General features: G+C 35.7%; 1 pseudogene; it reads left to right on the top strand.

The window, feature by feature from the left end:
• The first annotated feature begins 5,667 nt into the window (after positions 1-5,667).
• Positions 5,668-5,827, top strand: LOC122805694 (annotated as a pseudogene).
• The last annotated feature ends 345 nt before the right edge of the window (positions 5,828-6,172 follow it).

The following is a 6,172-nucleotide window of genomic DNA, read 5'->3' as shown; positions in this document are numbered from 1 at the left end:
ACTTTTCAACTGGAACCTACAGTCAGGTTTTGTATCCAAAGAATGGAAGATGTCTACAGTCATTCTCCTGCACAAAGGAGGTCCAACCACTGATCCGGGTAACTACAGGCCCAAAAGTCTTAGCCTCAAATGTAACTCTGTGGAATGAATCATCATGGACATGATAAATGAGGACACAGGTAACATGCAAAAGCTGGACCTATCACATTTTGGCTTTGTTAAATGTAGACCACACCTGTTAAATCTGACAGACTTTTTTGAGAGGGTCATCAAAGCATTGGATGAAGGTAAGATTGCACACATAGTTTACCATGACTTGGGCAAAGCCTTTGATATATTACCTCACTCTGGTATTATACTCTAGCTCCCTAATTTAGGTATAAACCCTTTTATCACCCACTGGATAGCCAACTGGCTCACTGATAGGATTCAGAAGGTCAAAATAGGTGAGGCCACCTCCACCAAGAAGCCAATCACTAGTGGAGTCTCTCAGGGTTCTCACCGCAATGGAAGCAAATGCTGAAGGTTTATACCTAAGTTTGCATATGACTGCAAGCTAGGGGTTATCATCGACTCCCCTGCAGACACTAGCATTCTTCAAGAAAGTTTGTCTCTGACAATAAATGATGCCAAAGCCATGGTCTTAAACTAAATGATAAAAAATGCATAATTGTACTGTTTGGGAAGTCAAACATCCCAGCTAATTACCGTGATGATGTCTCCTCAGATAGGAAAAAGGTGACCATTGGTGTTCCCAGCATTCTATATGAAGTGGTCCTCATTTTGGAATGCATGTCTCTAACCTAAACACTAACAACAAGGATCTCTAGTTGACTAAGTTTGCTCATTATTGCAGTCTGGGTGCAGTAGCTAAATCAACCAATGATACTAACACTAACATCCTTCAAAAGGAACTAAGATGTCTGTTACATGATAAATGGCCTCAAACTAAATGCTAAAATGCTGTATCATCATCTCCAGAAAACAATACATTTTTACCACCATCTGTCTCAGTTACACCCCACTTTCCTGTGAGTCTGTGATCAGGCACATGGACACCTCAGTTGATATTTCCCTCTCCTTTGATAACCATGTAGCACTGTAGTCAGAATAATCCTTCTATACATATTTATTTATTTGTTAACCACAAGTTGACTGTTCCAAAAATCCTTTTCAGTGTTGATCATGGCCACGGAGGCAATACACTTTACTAGTACACAACTGACATTTAAAAATACACCAGCAACATTTACCAATAGCATAGTACACAACTGACACTGTGTACATGAAGTCACCTCATTATACCTGTCATAGCATACAATGAATATTTTACAGTTAAGATGGTGTCTATCCATGAGTGGAATATAATGACTGAAAAAATGCATAGTACTCCAATTTGACCAGTATTATTATTTACAGACAGATGTCAAGGAATGCACCAGCAAATAGAAAGACTCATATTGTAGAAGCAGTCTGCATCTACTCAGAATAAATGCTTCATGGCTAAGGGAAAAAGAGAGCAAGCAGAGAAAATTAATTATGCTGTGCCATGAAGGACTTAAACTGGGTCTAGTTTACATTTGCATTTGCTTTTTTCAGTAGGATGCTTTATAAGGTGATGTTTACAGCCGTTAATAGCAGAAACAGAGCCAATGGTTTCGGGAAGTGAGCACAATTTCAAAGAAAGCTCTTCCTATAGTTTTAAGTCTGAATGGGAGTCTTATTAGTTAAAGAGTTTCACTACATCTAAGTGAATAATTTGGCTTTTAAATGTTTAGTAGGTTTTTAATGGAGGTCAGTAGCTTTCATATAGTAGTCTGAAAATGAGTGTAGCTACTAGGAAGGTGGACTTGGAGGCTACTGGTAGCCATTTGCCTTGTTGAAGTGTAGTACAGTGTTCTGTTAAACCAAGAGTATGAATCTCAGTGTTTTGTTGTCAGTTGCTTGAATCAGTGAAGCGGTATCAGCTGAGAGAGCAGTAATGATTGGTAAAGAATATTCCTGTCTGGAGAGCAGAACACTTGTTTCTATAGCCTGCTTGGGTTCTGAAGTGAACAAATTGGATATTTTTCAGGCAAGTTTTGCTTGTATCTCACAATCAGTCACTAAGAGCATTCAGAAATAATGAATTTATTGCCCCCTGTATACTTCCCTGGTTAGATTAATTATAGAAAATAATGATCCGTTTGGCATGTATCCCACTAGACACATTAAAAAAGAACTTGAAAAAATGCAGAGATTCTAAATGAAAGGGATACTGGGCCACAAAAATCTTAGTTACGAGGAAAGGCTTGAATCACTATACATGATCTCGTCTTCTTGATATATTAAATAGTGTAGTCAACACTGGAACAAGAGTTCCTAATTTACATCAGGTAATAAACAAAACACTCTCTCTCACTAAACATAAAAAATGCCTCCACTATTACAAAATTCAAAGGGATACTTAAAGCACACTTAAAAGAAACTTTGGTTATGCTCATGTAGCAGCCAATTCAACCCTGCTAGCTAGCCTACCTTGGTCCTGTAAAGAATATTTAAATACTCCTACCTCAGTGGCATTTCTTCTCCTCCAAAACTTGGAGCCACATTGATGAATATACCTCAAACATCCTCTTCCAAAATTCTTGTGGTCTTCCTTGGTGAATATTGTACAAAGTATGTTTATGACTACAATGTGTCACAAATTCATGTTTCTGTCTAAAATTATGCTACACATTCATGTTACGTACAAACATGCAAAATGTTATATGTGTTTTTCACCGCTATAATTAATGTATAACAAGAGCCCACTGTTCTTTATAGTAAACAATTGTATTACTGCACTGTATTTTTGTGCAGCTTTTCTCCTCAGGCGTCTACTGTAAAAGGACAATTTCTGTCCATTCAGACTTTCCTGATCAATAAATGTAAAATAAAATAAAAAAAAATAAAAAAATAAAAATAAAAATGGGAAGAGATAGACCCCATTACCCAGTACCTCATCTTTGCCTGGAATAGACTACTCTTGCATGACAAGCAACGTGACTTCATGCTGGCCTTTAAATGTAGCCTTCTTAAATTGATGGGTGTCCTAAAGTTCTCAACAGGACTTACAGGCATTACACTTCTTCAAAATGTCGGCAGGGCCTGGGGGTTGTTATTGACAAGGCACACATGGCCTTTGGTCAAAAAGGCTTGTATTTCCTATGTTTCCTAAGCAATTGCTGATGTATTATTGTGGTTGAACAAAAATATGGTTGCTACAAATTCCTAAAGTAAGTAAAGAAAAGAAAAGTATAAAGCACAGAATAGTGTCTCAATAAAAGGATATTAACTATACCAGGAAAATCATGCAAGTAAATACATTTTTTTTCACTCTAGTAGACAAAAGCAATCTTATTTTATTCACCGTAACAAAAGAACACAACATTCATTATTAAAGGCATGCAGAAAGGTCAGGGACCTACTACTGCAAGCAATTTCATTCCACAGTCTAGACCCAAATATGGAAATTACTCTCTTTTTAGTTTAAAGTTTCTGCTTTAGAAGCACTATTAACTTTTACAAGACAAAGAAGGGTCTAATTATTAGAGTGGACTGTGCATATGAAATAAGATATGAACAAGATGAGCAGGGCCTGAGAAACGCAGCTTAATGGTTAATATAAAACAAGTACAGAAGGTGAAGTGTGTTGGTAGAAAATTTAGTTTGCAGAAGAGACAAGTAAGCTAAGAAAGTAAGACTGAAAGACAGACACAAAAAATGCATGACCTTTTTAAATTATACATTTCCCAACGAGGTCATACAGAGTGCTTTGAGGTGCATGAAAGTTTACTGTAGCAAGTCAATATACTGAGATGTGAAATGTTGGACTTGATTGAACCACAGTCAGTGTACTTGCCATCAGAAACACTGTCAACAGAATTAAAGGTGATTTTCATTAATGGTGAAGGAAGATTAACTGTTATAGTCCAGCTGCAGTGATGAAGACTATGGCCTGGGAAAGACTGTGGCCTTAATTAAAAAAAAAAAGATTCTCCATGTCTTTTAACTAATTGTTTGATAGTAACCACAGATGTTAATTACTTACTATGATCATGAAAATTTTAATTTTCTGTCATATAATTTTGAGATATCAGATTACATGTTATTTTATGTGTACAGTCAGTGGTATTTTGTAAAAAATACCTAGTGATTTGGTTGTACCCCTTCCTAAATTAACAACTCCTCCTGGATTACACACATACAAAACATAATTTTGCTTCTGTTCTGGGCTAATACAATCTTTTTTTTCTATCTAGACCCTAAAATGTATCTTACTGGCTCTGCTAAAATATTGTCACTCTTTATTTGCTGCAGCCTGTAAAAAAAAGCATATCCACCATTCAGTTCATCTTAAATGCTATTTGCAGATACATCACTGTATCCCAAGAAATGAACACCATTTCAAAACCATCGAAAATGCTAACTGGCTACCTGTGAAACAATATGCTTTATTTCTACATGTCTTGCAACTATTTAAACTTATCAAGAATGACACCTTCCCTTGACATGCTTCCAGACTATTCTGAGATGCACCAACATGCAACCTTAAACATCTTAACCACTCACGTCCCTCTTGCAACTCCCCAAACTAGGCTTCACTGCCCAGACCATGTTTCTCAGTCCTTAGTCCCAAACTGTGGGAATCTCTCCCTCCTTTTCTTACTCCATATTCTCACATACATATTTACTCCATATACTTACTTACATATGCTGAGCAGAAATAAAAGAACATTTCAAGAATCTAGGAAAATGCAACTGCTGTCGCTCTGGTTGCATAACTTAACCTCTTCATTACCTTCTTCCACTACGTACTTTGCTCCAGTTCTACTTTTGATTGTGATTTTTGCAGCATGTCAACTCTAATTTCCATTCAGTATATAATGAATATATACACGGGGCCCAAGTCCTAAAGAGTTGTCCTCAGTGTAAGTAGCCTCTTACATTGAGAGCAGGCCTTTTGGAATCTGGTCCCTGGGGGATACCTAAGTCCATTACACTGAGACCAAGTCATTTGGAATCAGGACAGACTTACATTGACAGCAAAGCTTTTGAAATCAGGCCATTGTGTTTTGTCAGTCACTCTGCATATAATGTTATTTATCTATTGCCTTTATACCCTCAAACCAACTATGATACTCACTTTCTATCTAATATATGCACAGATTGTATTTTGTTATTCACTCTGTACATAATGTCATGTATGTATTGTATTTACCCCAGGCTGAGACTGAAATAGGTCCAATGAGACCAATGTTCTACCCTGGTTAACAAATTCAAAATAGATAAAATAAAAAATAAAATATATTTCACACACATATAATGTCACGTCTAATAAACAGTAAGGTAAAATGATGTACACAGTGTTGAAGGACTTTGAGTTTGTTTTGCTTATCTTCAAATTGCAAGCATTAAAATGTTTTTTTTTATTATAATTTAGTGGAAAAAAATGTTACACCTGAGCCCTCATACCAAAATCTTATTGCAATGTCATATCACAAGACATAATTTTTAAGTTCCGATAATATTTTCTTAGCATTCCTTTATGACAATTCTAATAGTTTTCCTGAATTGCATATAATGTGTCTAAGGACACAGGATGCTGCAGTGAAAAGTTTGTTAGAGTTTAGGGTGTCTCCAGAATGTTTTGCACAGTGGCAGTATCGCAGAAAATGAGGTTTATCCGAGGCGTGATTATTGCTAATAGAAAACTAATACAGAATGTCAAAAGAATGATGTATGCACCAACATTCTGTGCGTACATGTTCTGCTTGCAACAAACATTTGATGTATCTGTCAGTATTAATGAAAACATCAGTCTTCTTAGTGCTCTCTCTCTCTCTCTCTCTCTATATATATATATATATATATATATATATATATATATATATATATATATATATATATATATATATATATATATATATATATATATATATATATCCTTCCAAAACTCATCTTATAAGTCACTAAAAAAGAGTCTCAGCTGTGTTTCATATATAGCAAGAATATTTGTTCCTAATAAAACAATGGAGTATGTTCTGTCAATGGGAAAGCTTCTCTTTTAATGATAATATATTGTTTTCACTGATATCTGCCCCTTAGACTTCTGTGTGAAGAAGCATTCCACTTTAGCAAAGAGTTACTT

Source organism: Protopterus annectens, chromosome 6.part1, assembly GCF_019279795.1.
Source record: "Protopterus annectens isolate FY-2018-M chromosome 6.part1, PAN1.0, whole genome shotgun sequence".
In the NCBI taxonomy this organism is placed as follows: domain Eukaryota; kingdom Metazoa; phylum Chordata; order Ceratodontiformes; family Protopteridae; genus Protopterus; species Protopterus annectens.
This window is presented reverse-complemented; position numbering and strand designations above follow the sequence as displayed.